Source organism: Triticum urartu, chromosome 5A, assembly GCF_056163025.1.
Source record: "Triticum urartu cultivar PI428250 chromosome 5A, HENAU_Tu73, whole genome shotgun sequence".
In the NCBI taxonomy this organism is placed as follows: domain Eukaryota; kingdom Viridiplantae; phylum Streptophyta; class Magnoliopsida; order Poales; family Poaceae; genus Triticum; species Triticum urartu.
In genome coordinates this window covers 239,937,038-239,951,103 of record NC_141877.1, presented here as the reverse complement: position 1 = coordinate 239,951,103, position 14,066 = coordinate 239,937,038, and the positions used below count along the sequence as shown (strand labels likewise).

At 42.3% G+C, this 14,066-nt stretch overlaps 1 long non-coding RNA gene across 2 annotated transcripts; it reads left to right on the top strand.

Annotated features, from left to right (window-relative positions):
• The first annotated feature begins 9,895 nt into the window (after positions 1–9,895).
• Positions 9,896–13,780, top strand: LOC125531323 (uncharacterized). Of its 2 annotated transcripts, none has more exons than XR_007293156.2 (2): positions 9,896–10,125; positions 10,658–13,780. It is a non-coding gene; the product is annotated as an uncharacterized LOC125531323 (long non-coding RNA). The 2 variants fall into 2 exon arrangements; XR_007293157.2 differs by having other exon boundaries at positions 9,896–10,295.
• Positions 13,781–14,066: the final 286 nt, after the last annotated feature.

Sequence of the window (14,066 nt, the reverse complement as noted above, 5' to 3'; positions counted from 1 at the left end):
AAAGCTCTGGCTCTCACACAAGAGCTCTTCACTTCTTGAAACCTGGCGGGTAGGATTGATAGTTTCTTTAAGACGTCGCTGAGCCGTTTGGGTCCTTGATTGGCAGGAGAGATGGCGGCAAGTGCCCGTTGTGCGCCAATATACAATTGCTCCACTAAGGTATACACTGCCTTCAGTTTAATCACATGATCTTGGCTCGGATTCTTGCTTTGTGGGCCTGCACATATTTTATAAACAAAGTCAGCTAGCGGCTTATATTCCGGATCAGCAAAAAGTACACAAGATCAAAGACAGACGGCTTACCAAAGATGGCGGCCACCATTTGAGACACCCAGCCCTTTAAACTGTTCAGCTCTGTTGAAACCTCTTAAAGGGCTACTTCGGCCTTCTCGGCGCGTTGTGTCAGAAGCGTTTTTTCCTCTGCCCAGGTTTTCTTCTTGGCGGTGAAGCTGGTATTTAATTTTTCCGTCTCAGAGAGACTTACTTGAAATTTGGAGTTAGCAAACTTGATTTCTGCCTCCTGACCCGCCAGCCGGATCTTCGCATCAGTCAATTGCAAGCTCAGTTCAGATACGGCATTCTGCAAAAAACGTACCCAGATGAGTCAAGATTTCGCTTAAGGTTCAAAAGTCAAGATTCAAGTCTCAAGTATTTTACAAAACCACTTAACACTTGGGGGCTAATGTATGCCAAAACAATTTCTTATGACTCTAAAGACATACTTTAAGTCCCAAGTACTTTACAAAGTAACAACACTTGGCACTTGGGGGCTAATGTATGTTATTCAGCAAGTTTCTCAAGGTTAAGCCAGATTACGAAGTTCTTTGAATACGGTACAAGACAATTTAAAGTATCGGCTCATTTATGATCAAATGAACCGGCCCTTGGGGACTACATGTGAAGCTTTTGTTCTATTTTATTGAACTCAAGAAAAGTTTCAAAGGTAAAAGTCTTAGCCTATATTATAAAGTCTACAGATCATTCCGGTTCTCTCATAATCTGAAGACTTGGGGGCTGGTAGAATATAGATAAGCCAAAAGAACATACCTCGTATTTCAGCTGCAACTGTTTGACCATTTCGATCTCTGAGCCGCGACTGGAGTGCACATGGCTAAGATAGCCGGATAAAATATCGTTGGCATTCAGATGATCATAATGTGCAACATCAAAGCACACTTTCTGTCTCTCCAATGCCTCTTTTTTCGCCGTGTGGCGAGCCAACATGGTTGGATTCCCCGGCTCAACAAAGCGGCTCCCGGTGATCAAAACATCTTGCGCAGACGGTGACGGCGGGTTGGCCGAGCTCGATGGTCCAGTTGTGTAAGGGTTAATGATGGTATCATCAACCGACGGCTCAAGAGGATTTGCTTTTGCATTGACAGGCGGGTCTTCTGGAGTTTCAATTGATGGAGGAGAAGGTGGCCTCGCAGGTTCAGGTGCAAGGACTAGCGGGTCTTCCACCGGCTTAGTTACCTTGGCCTTCTTAGACTTAGCTTGACCACTAAGAGAAATATTATAGGACTGTCAGTATAAGGATACAGTTTGAAAAAACACGGAGGAAAGAGGATTTTTTCCTTACCCAGGGGCAGTCTTGAAGGCCAGAAACTGGGTCTGAGACGAGTCGCCAGAGGAGCGAGATACCTCCTACAAAGATAAGACAAAGTAAGTAATGCAAGGGAGGAGATCCATTAATAGAAAGTCAAAGATAAAGAAATAAACCTCGTTCTGGCGTTTTTGAGGATTTTGTTGAAGAACAACAGCCGGTTCGTCTTCGGTCCGGGCTTGATGGCGGCTCTCATGCTGCTGCTTTATCAAAAGAAAGTGAGGGTCCGGATAAGCTAAAGGGTGTGAAAACCTTACTTTCCGGGTTACGACTCGAAGTTTCTGTCTTGGCAAATGGGCTGAGTCGGAGGAAGTAGTTACCTCTTCTTCCACGGCCTGACTGGCCCTAGTGTCATCCTGGTAATGATCAGTGTTAATAAGATTATTAAAAAATTGTCCAAGGGAATCAAGGGCTACCTCCGACTCAGAAGTATCATCAAGCCTCATCAAATCTTCAGCAGTGCTCTTCTTCTTCTTTTTCGACCTCTGGGTCGTTTTCTTGGCGTTTATGGCGGCGGCTCTAGCTTTCTTGGCAGCTCCGTGGTCATATTTAGCTTTCCAGAAATCAGATTTGGCCTGCAGATAGGTAAAAACAAGATGAAAGGTCAGGTAATTGTTAAACAACACGGCTGGGAAAATACAAAGGAGAGAGATCAGAGTTTCCGTACTTCTGGCCCCGGGTTAAGCTTGCAGAAGGGGTTTAACCCGACGATACTACAGTCTTCATATTTTCCGTTCACCATAAGGGTTGACATTGAAACAATATCTTCTTCCGTTAGTTGAACGGAGTTGTGACAAAGAGAATCATCTAGGCCTCCACCATACTCGTACATCAATTTTGACCGACGGCTTAGAGGGATAACCCGCCATGAGATCCAGCAGCGGGTCAGATCAACTCCGGTTAAGCCGTTTCCTAATAAGGCATTAATCCTCTTTATTGATGGGATAAGCTTCTTGTGTTCGACAGCAGTAAGCTTGTCAGGGAGCGCGAACTTGGAGTCAAGACGTTCGGGGCGATAACCCGGCAGTGGCTTCTCGTTTGATGGTGAAATGTCTTGACAATAGAACCAAGTCTGATTCCAGTCTTTTCGATGACTTGGCAAGACTATGAGGGGGAAGACAGTGCCTTGCCGGCACTGAATTGAGATGCCTCCAAGCTCCAAGCTAAGGCCGTTGGTGCACTCGTTCTGCCGATTCAGATAAAAATATTCTCTAAACGGCTCCGCGCTCGGCTCTTCTTGAAGATACACCTCACAGAGCACTTGGAAGTTACAGATGTTAGAAATGGAATTGGGCCCGATATCTTGAGGGTGGAGTTTGAAAAAGTGGAGGACCTCTTTGAAGAACTTTGAGCCGGGCGGTGAGAAGCCACGGTTCATATGGTCAGTAAAAACAATCACTTCGCCATCTCTTGTATTAGGCCGTTCTTCGTCTGGTTCAGGGGCACGGTAAGACATGACGTCTTTTCCTGGCAAAAATCCTATGGAAAAGAACTCCTTCAAACGTTCCTCAGTTACGGTTGAGGGAACCCAGTTGCAGATGGTTGGCGCTTTGGACGGCATGATGTTCAAAAACGAACTAAAAAGAAAGGCAACATGCCGGTTCAATTCAATGGTGAAATTAACAGTTAAATGATGATAATACAGTGGAGTAATGGCGGCTTAGTTAAGGGCTAATGCCATATAAGGAAAAGTAAGCCGGCACAGTAAGCCGCCATGACTACAGATATTTGAGAAAGCAAATTCAGCTAAGTGTTGAGACAAACAAGTTTCCTAATTGCTTGGTATTATTCCAGATCAAATGGCTATTCAAAATGGGAAAAATTCTAGACCTAAAAAGTTTAGCGCAGATGAGTCTGTAAGTTCTAATGGGGTCTTTGAACCAGAGAAAGGGATCTATGGGTATCAAGAGTAGGCACAAAACCACTACCGCACAAGCATATATATCTTTTTGGATCAAGAAGAGGCCTGCGGTGGAAGAACTGCGATGAACTATGAAGAACACGCAGAAGCCTGGAAACCCTAATGCGGATCTGAGAAGCGAAAAGGAGAACACTTACAGCCACAGATCTTCTGCGGAGGTCGCCGCTGTTTCTCTGGACTGATTCGGGTTGATGCAGCAGCCAAGGTCGACGGAGATGGAGGTGAAGCGCGACGGCGGCGAGGCTCGAGCAGCAGAAGGGTTGCGAGAGGAAGAAACCGGAGAGAGAGAGAGAGAGAGAGAAGAATGAGGAAGGCTGAGGCGTGCCTATTTATAAGGAAAAAGGTGAACAGACGGGCACAAAAATTGAGGAAGAGCCGAATAATGGTTATCCAACTACACGGACGCCTCGATTCTCGGAAGGCATTAAAGATGAAGATCCGTTGGGAGATGACATCATAAAAGTTTTTTGTGTTTTCAAGAGATGACGTCATGGCAGGTTACAAAAAGCTTCTGTGAGGATAAGAAGATGGATTTTGTTTAAGTGTTGAAGATTGACAAAGAACAAAGTTCAAAGTCAACCTGCGGCCTAATGTTGGGGATATAGCTATCAGTTATGACCCGCCCAGGAGGGGCCGGGTCAGCCCCAATGGCGGGTTACAAAGGAAGCCCAGTAAACATTAAGATGATAGTTTATCAAATCTTATAGAAGGCCTAAAAGGCCTAGAGGCGGCTTAAGGCCCAATATTGTAAACCACCGTATGTAAGGAAAGACTTGTAAAGAAAGGCATGTAAAAGAAGTCACCAAGCCGGACACAATTTATGAGCCGGCCGGGACTCTGTAGGCCACCAGGCGTCAACCCGTGTATATAAGGGGACGACCCGGTGGCGGCTTAGGGCAAGAAACAAGAGATCGATAACCAAGCCGGCGAGTTAAGCCTCTTAGCGATCGAAACCCCAGCAATATCAACACAACTAGACATAGGCTTTTACCTTCATCGTAAGGGGCCAAACTAGTATAAGACTCTCGTGTCCTTTGTCCCGATCAACCCCTTTAAGCTTCCTAGTTGCGATGGCCCTACGACTAAGTCCTTTTGCTAGGACATCTGCCGTGACAATTCCACGAGAGAGGTGAAGGACCGCCGTGGCTCGTGTCGGTACCATCACCTGGAGAAGGAACGTGTGATGCTTGTCTGGAGGAACGTTGCACCAAAGATCATTGGCAATGTCTCGTTAGCATGACGACACTCAAATTTATGAGGACATAAACTTGAGCTGCCTGCAGATTTTGGGGTTAGCCCCACTTTTAACATTGCAGATTTGAAGCCTTATTTGGGTGAGGAAGATGAGCTTCCGTCGAGGACGACTTCATTTCAAGAAGGGGAGGATGATGAGGACATCAATACCATTGTTACACCCATAGCCCCTGCTACATATTGGACCAATCACTAGAGCTCGCGCACGCCAATTGAATTATCAGGTACTTTCGATTCTTGATAACGATTCTAATGTTCATGAGAATATGATGCTGCCTAAATTGGATACATTTGTTTTGCTTACAAATGAAGGGCCTAGCTTGGACAAGAAAGATGAACCTTGGAGCAAGTTCAAGCATGGAGATGATGGCATGCGCAAGGGGATTAAGAACGGAGTTACAAGTGATGATTTCAGAACTTTGAAGCCACCATAAGGGGTGCATGAAGCCTTGGACGAAATATACAAGATGCCACTTCATAAATTTCGTCCAGAGGCTATTCTAGGTGCAGCGTCACCTTATTATTGGGCCAGGCCCATGTATTTTCAAAATACTTAAGTATAGGCTGTTTTTAGAGTCCGTATGTGTGGGGAAACAAGAGTTAGGGTTAGTTTCGGACCCCTCCTCCAAGGGCCATGAAATTCCCCCCTCTTCCTCCATATATACATTCCTTAGGGCGTCGTCTAGACTTTGGGTTTTGTTTAGATTAAAAGTCTGCCATAGCTGCAACTTCGCGTACTTCGTTTGTGTCCAACGACCAGACCAAGACGTCACAGAACCCCACCTTCATTAATAAAGCTTTCCTCTTTTATTCGCAATATCCCGATTGCAATCTCAGTTTCTTGCTTGTTCTTCATTTGCTCGCAGGAAATAGACCCTCGTGGTCAGGTTGATCATGCTCCGGTGTGGTCAATAACCCTCGGAAGTTGGTTTAGCGATTACTAAGGCGCGACGTCTTCGCACGTTCGTAGTCGAATCATCAAAGTCGACTCCCACAAAACGATATCTATCTCATCGAAACATCGGGACACCTTCGCCTCTATCAAGTGGTATCAGATTTTCAGGTTGCTCGGTGAGATTTTATAGTTTTTCGTACTTTAGATCGAGTTTGTCCTTCATACCTACAGTCCACGAAAAAGCCACAAAAAATCGGGTTAGTTCATCATATCCGAACCAATCTGAGCCTTTGCATAATCTTTTTAGGATTTCGCATTGTTGAGTTTGCGGTTGCATCGTCGTGTCTAGTTGCTGGTCTTAGTGTCTAGTCCTTTAGAGTTTCGAGTTCTGTTCACAAGTAGTCACGCCGCCGCCGCATCATCATCATCACCGCTACCATATACCACCATCATTGTCACCGCTGCCATATACCACCATCGTCATCACCACTGCCATATACCACAATCGTCATCGCCGCTGCCATATACCACATATCTACTGCCATCACGATAATCCGAGTCCACCTCCATCATAGATTCGCCACCAGTCCGTGTTCCACCGCCCTACATATATTCGCCACCAGTCCGAGTTCCACCAGATTCATCTCCGCCACTAGTCCTAGTACGAGTCCAGGATTTGTTGCTTTGTTTTGGATTTCCAGATCACGCCATACTCCGAGTCGTGACAGAGTCGGACTCCCCAACTTCCATGCTACCTGCAGTCGTGACAGAGTCTGGAAAATTCTGGCTAGGCAGTTTTTAAGACCATTTGTAGACTTTTTCAAAAAAAATTGTTGCGGAGAAAAAAAGAGAGGAAAAAAGTGGGAAAAAATTCAGAGCGTGCTCCTCCCTTGTTTCCGTGCAGCGTCGTGATTTTGTTGGTGTTCTAGGCTCGTGTCTCTAGCACGGTCTAGCCTAGGACCAGCACAGTACCGTCGTTGAGCGTTTATTCAACTTTGCATCTCTGAATTGATTATTGCTGACCCTTTTTGCTACCATATTATAAGCCTTCCCAGCTCCACATACATCTACGTCGTGCGTTTGACTCTCCCTGGTAATCGCTCTATCCAGACTTTGAGAGTTTTGACTACGACGGTTGCTGATCACCGCCTGCTGCTGGGTAAGAACTGGTAAGAATTTGAGATTTTCTTGACTGATTTGTGACACCCACCACCACCTCTTGTTAGTAGTCTGTAGGATCATATTCTTGTGTGTTTCTATTGCTGCTAATCATGGCAGGATCACAAGCCAACGAGACTGACTGGGAGAACATGACGAATAAGGAGTTGCATGATAAATTTCAGCAAACGATCGGTGGACAGGTGCAAGATGTGCTAAATAGATTTGAAGAGGCCATGGAGAAGATAGATGGCATGGAGAAGACGTTTGAAACAAAGCTCGATAACAAGTTCAATGAATTGCTCACGCATCTTCCACCACCACCACCGGCTGCACCTAACACACCTCTACAACAACAACAACAACAACAACAACAACGACAACTACCTCCACGTCGCGAAACAGCCCTCCGCCGAGCGAGCTGTATCCCTCTTGCGCCTGGCCAAACTGTCGATGCTGATGTTGATACTTCTGTGGCTCCTGCTGCTGATGCAGAGGAGGATGATTTTGCGGGAGATTACGAGGATGAGGTTGATCAAAATTAGAACTACGTGCAACCACCAGCACCGCAATCACCAGGCCATCCACATGCAAATAATGGCAATGGTAGGGCTCCCCCTCAGGTATGAGATCATGACCATCTCTCTAAACTGAAGTAGAATATTCCACCATTTGAGGGTAGATATGTTCCTGAGATATATCTTACTTGGGAGTTAGAAACTGAACAACGATTTACATGTTTACAATATCTCGAGGAGAGACGTGTTCCTGCTGCTGTTTGTGCTTTCACTAGTTTTGCATGTGTTTGGTGGTCTGAGCATTGTAGATTATATCCTATTCCAGCTACTTGGGCTGCTTTGAAAACTGCTATGCGTACTCGTTGGGTTCCACCATATTATCAACGTGAATTACTTCAAAAATTGCAGCGTTTAAGACAAGGAAAAAATTATGTAGAAGAATATTATGAGGAATTACAAACTGGCATGATTAGATGTGGTATTGTTGAGGAGAATGAAGCTATGCTTGCACATTTTATGGGTGGATTAAATAGAGAGATTCAGACCATTCTAGAGTATAAGGAGTATACTAATGTCACTCATTTATTCCATCTTGCTTGTAAAGCTGAACGTGAAGTGTAGAATCGACAGACATTGGCACGAACTAATTTTTTTGCAGGTCGATCTTCATCATGGACACCACGTGCATCCTCCGATTCCACTGCATCAGCATCTCCATCAGGTGTCACCTCCAGCCGTGATACAAGAAACCAGGCACAACCACCACTATCTGCCAAGAGCACACCTGTTGGGCCTGCGCATAGCTCTTCTTCTTCCATGGCATCAACAGGGCACACAAGTGATATTATTTGTCGTCGTTGTAAGGGAAGAGGACATTTTGCGAGAGAATGCAAATCTCACCGTGTGATGATTGCTACTGAGGATAGTGGTTATGAGTCCGCTAGTGACTATGATGAGGAGACTTTGGCTCTTATTACACGTGAAGAACACGGTGGAGATGATTCTGATCATGAGACACAATACATGGATCCTGAAGATGCTGACATGTATGAATTTTTAGTTGTTCAACGTGTTTTGAGTGTGCAAGTCACACAAGCTGAGCAAAATCAGAGGCATAATTTGCTCCATACAAAGGGAGTTGTGAAGGAACGTTCTGTTCGCGTCATCATAGATGGAGGGAGCTGCAACAACTTGGCTAACATGGAGATGATGGAGAAGCTATCTCTCACCACAAGATCACATCCACATCCTTACTACCTCCAATGGTTCAACAACAGCGGCAAGGTTAAGGTAACACGTACTGTTCGTGTGCATTTTAGTATCTCTACATATGCTGATTATATTGATTGTGATGTGGTACCTATGCAAGCATGTTCCTTATTACTTGGTAGACCATGGCAATTCGATAAAAATTCTATACACCATGATAGAAACAATCAGTATACTCTTGTTCATAAGGATAAAAATATTATTTTGCTTCCTATGACTCCTGATTCCATTTTGAAAGATGATATTAATAGAGTTAATAAAGTAAAACAGGAGAAAAGTAAGAGTGAAAATCATATTGTGGTAAAAGAATTTGAGCAACAAATGAAGCCTAATAATAAACCATCTGGTGTTGTTTCTGAAATTAAATTGAAAAGTGCATGTTTACTTGCCACCAAATCTGATATTGATGATCTAGATTTTAGCAAATCTGTTTGCTATGCTTTTGTGTGCAAAGAGGCATTATTTTCATTCGAGGATGTGCCTTCCTCTTTGCCTCCTGCTGTCACTAACATTTTGCAGGAGTTCACTGACGTCTTTCCACAAGACGTGCCACCGGGATTACCACCTATTTGAGGGATTGAGCATCAAATTGATTTAATTCCCGGTGCATCATTACCCAACCGTGCACCATACCGTACCTATCCAGAGGAGACGAAGGAGATTATGCGTCAAGTACAAGAACTGCTCGACAAAGGTTATATACGCGAATCCATTTGTCCTTATGCTGTTTCTATCATTTTAGTGCCAAAAAAGGATGGTACGTCGCATATGTGCGTTGATTGTAGAGGCATTAATAATATTACTATTTGTTATCGTCATCCTATTCTAGGCTAGATGATATGCTTGATGAATTAAGTGGCTCTACAATATTCTCCAAAGTTGATTTGCATAATGGATACCATCAAATTCGTATGAAATTGGGAGATGAATGGAAAACAATATTTAAAACTAAGTTTGGATTATATGAGTGGTTAGTCATGCCTTTTGGATTAACTAATGCACCTAGTACTTTCATCTATATCTATCTATCTATCTATCTATACCTATACTAATTACAGACTCCTTGTAAAATCACACATTGAACGGTAATTAAGAGCCGTTTATCTGGTGGGACCGAATTATTACGGTGGAGATCGATTCATATAATCCTAGGGCAAAATTGACATGCCAGTCACAAAATTTTGCAAAATCATCCATCCGATCCCTGTGTTATGTATTCTACATAGTCATCGGATGAATCCCAGCCGGGCAAACTTTTACACACGCCTCCTCTTTTTTTATAATACAGAATACAAAAAAAATGTCTGCTCCATTGGCCCGTCTTCTCCTCCGCCTCCATTGTTTCTCCTCGGCTGCTCTCCATGCCCTAGGCGGCACTCCCATTCATGGCCGGCGACCCGTCTTCTCCTCTGCCTCCATTGTTCCTCCTCCGCTGCTCTCCATGCCCTAGGCGGCGCTCCCATTCATGGCCGACGAGCAGAAGCTTCAGCCTCCGTCGCGCCCCGAGGTACTCCGTCGCCGCGCGCCCAGCCGGCTCCCTTTTCCTCTTTGTTCTCCGCTGCAGGTCACCGGCCATCCGTGCTGCAACCCAATCTCTTCTCAATCCCGCCCCTGTCAAATCTTTAAATCTCCTCTTATTTCAACTTTTCATATCCAGGACCGTAGTGATGATCTCAGGTAAGCCATGTGTGTTTCTATTTTCCATTAGATTGATGTGCCTCTTTGATCTAGAAAAAGATGCCGGATCTGGGTGTTCTTTTGATCTGAAAAAGGTTGCATCACAATAGCATTAATAATTTGTGTTTTTGCGGGGATTAGTAATTTGTGTTTTAGGTCTCTATCTGAGCTTTTGATTTTTGTTGTAACATTAGTATTTTTTCTCACTATGTATATTTATCAAACTCGCATTGTTATTCTTGGAGTTCCATGTATACAGATCTCCTTCTTGTATTTCATTGCAATGTTATGATCAGTGATGCAAACCAATTTCTCCTCATCCAACCATTAGAATTCTTCTTATTTCAAGTTTTTAAATATAGATGGTTGATGCATCATATGAGGAGGTGTAGTACGCATGATGTTTTCAAGAAAGGAGGCCCCGGTTGGTACTTGAGGCCGTCAAGTTGAGGAATTACGTTGGACTGGTGGCACCACAACTTACAATCGAAGCCCTACTCGAATCCGTCTCCCGTTATTCCTGCCCCACTCCACTGGTAAATCACCCTGCATTGTTAAATCCCTACTCCTCCATCCGTTTAATTCATATAACCCATAACAAGTCGGCTTAATCCATCACATCTCATCAACAACAACAGGCCTTTTTTTCTATCTATCTTCATCACTTCTGTACGTCAGATTATACATTTGGGTGAGTGGGTGAGAACCAGCTAGAATGTGATCTCGCCTAAAGTGGCACCATGCAGCAAGTTTCTGTTAAACTACATCCACATCAACTGTCAACCAGCCAATTTACATTAACTGTTTACACAGGAAGCTTTACACATGTCTTCCCGTGCGACCATTTGTTAGACAACAAAAATAGTTGACGATTCCTATGGAATGAACTTCGACGTTGTATGTTATTTCTCCCGAGTAAACGCTAATTGTTAGATTATCGCATGGTAGTGGTATATATATATCTATTAATTCTCTCTTCTGGGATTACAAAAGGCTAAGTTGACATTTTAAGTTTTACAAACTTCCTAGATTTCTCAAAATGATTTCCAATAATGTGTATGATCTATCTTTGGCAGATCTGCAGTAAGATTTTCAAATTGTTGCCCATGCAAAATTAAGCTAGATGTATGGCGTACTTGAGTTATATAAATTCTATTTACAGCACATACACGTACTGTTTTTGAAAAGGGATCCAAATCTATGTTTTTATTATTATTAAACACCCATATGAAATTTCCCTGCAAATGTAACCATGGAATCCATATTTCCTAGGTTCGTTCGTGATAATATGCTATTTCTTTTGGAGTTCCAGTGTTTAGATTTTAGAGATGCTAACTTATACAAAAATATGTATCAGTGTGCCCTATTAGTGATTTGCATATTTAGAGCGGGGAGGTATATACATTGATAATGATCCGAATATTGTCAGCTAAATATGTTTTTACGAAACTAACAGATTTATGTGTTCCATTGTGCGCAGCACAATGTTTAGTGTACATGCGTGACACTATATCTACTTTTCCAAATAGTACTCTAGACTAGGAACTGTAAAAACAATATGTGAGAAAACTTAATCACTACCATACTATTTTTAAGTAGGTTGCAAATAGGATATATAGTCCTTATATGACTTTAACTACCTCCAATTCACGTCATTGATCACATTGTAACTGTTCCTGCTGCTGCAGGTTCGACTTCAATTTTTGCTTCTGTACGTATAGTGTTGGTTCGCTTCTCCATAGCTTTCTACCTCCCGGAATCCATCTTCCTATTGCCACATAATTACATCATTTGTTTTTGGGAAATCAATGTATAGATACATTGTTTCCCTCTGCAGTGCACATGCTCTTATATTTGTTTTTGGACTGATTCTTCGATTGATTTCATGCTATGATTGGATAACTAGATTATCTAATTTGAAATTCTCCAGTCTTTTGTATGTTCACTTGCATAGACGGCTTAATCAGTTAATCTAGAACCTAAACTGAAGACAAAATAGAGCACATATACTTGGTCATTTCTCCTAAGAAGATTAATCCACCTTGACTTTAACTTGACTTCCAAAGAAGTTCTGAATGATCAAGCATTTTTTTGGTTTTTAGTAAACTAAAATAATGTTGCACTCTGACAATAATATTCTGATTTTCTAAGTTAACAGAAATCTTTCAATTTCATACCAGTTTTTTTAATCGTGCATTTGAATGATGGCGATATTATCTATTCTCTGAATTCCGCTTGCATGTTTCGAGTTGAAACAGTAACTGAAATTGATAAGTATGCAACGATTTATGTCCTCCAGCATGAGTAAAATGTTGTGGGTTACCATTTCAGATAAGTAACCACTTTTATTTTCTTTGTCTATAATTGACATGTATACATGTTGTCGCTCTGCTTGAACCATCCATCTCCACATTACGCCCGAGACTTCCATCGCAATAATCTATATGTATCCAGGTAGTGTCCAATATGTATACACAAGCTCCTCTCACAGGCCGACTTTGCTGATTGTGACTGAGCGTGTGTGTGTGGCCGTGATGTAAGCTTTATCTTGGCCTGAGTATCAGTTCCCTTTTATGATACAATTTTTGGATGCTATTTTATTCTACATGTATAGGTTTCTACAGGTCCCATTGGCTGCTACCTTTTAGTGATACGACAGCTGAATGGCATGCTCACCAGTAGTTCTGTCAAAATGAAATCGACTGGACTGCATTTTTTATGTGTGTTACTAAGTACAAGCTGTGATTATTTTCTTTCTAGGGATAGAAAATTTCTAGGCATTAAGCTTTTTGAGACGTTAAGGTCTCTCATAATTAATTAGCCCTTGTAAGGTGTATACTGACAGTAAGCCCATTGCAGTAATTGGTTGGATAATTCTTTGATATGTTTTATTCAAATGTCTGCTTAAATTAGTGTCAGATTCCCCCTTCATCGATTACTTTTTTGGATATGAATTATTACCATAAGAAGTGCTCCCTCTGTAAAGAAATATAACAGTGTTTAGATTACTACTTTAGTTATCTAAACGCTCTTATATTTCTTTATGGAGGGAGTATATTGGTTCTTCAGTGTTTCATTCTGACAGTACACAAATTATATTGTTTTACGTTGGTCATTTCTCACTCTGCAGTCTGTATCTTTTGCTTCATAATTCATCTGTACACAAGATTGATGCCCAGAAGTTTCAGCCTTCCGTGCTAAATGCCATTCTTTTTTGACTTGATAAACACCAGGTAACATGGAGTCTTCTCATTTGTAATGGCATAGATATAGGAACGAGCAATTCAACTTTTCTTTAAGAAAGCGACACACAAAAGAGAACTAGATATTGTTGTTGAGAGCTAGCTCTGGTCACATGATCATCTATGTATATAGTTTTCAACAAAAGAGAACTGGATTATTGTTACTGAGGGCTAGCTCTGGCCGCATGGTCATCCATGTATATAGTTTTCAACAATAAATGTGTCCTGATTGGTACAGCATAATTTGCAATCTTAGTTTCTTCTGATCTCATAATTTGAAGATGAACTGGAGAGGGGAATGTGTACTATGTTTGGAATCCGTCACACTAAATGTGTATTTGTGGTATTGATGTACAGTTATTAAGAAAGTTACATTTTCCAGCTATTGTTCTACTGAGAGGATGCATGGCTGAAAATTGCTCTAGCTGGAGTTTTATGTCTTTGTGAATGAAGACTAGAGGCGCTGACTTGTAGCCACTCGAACACTGCCATTGGGGAAAATCTATATTGCTTATTGATCCAGTCTAGC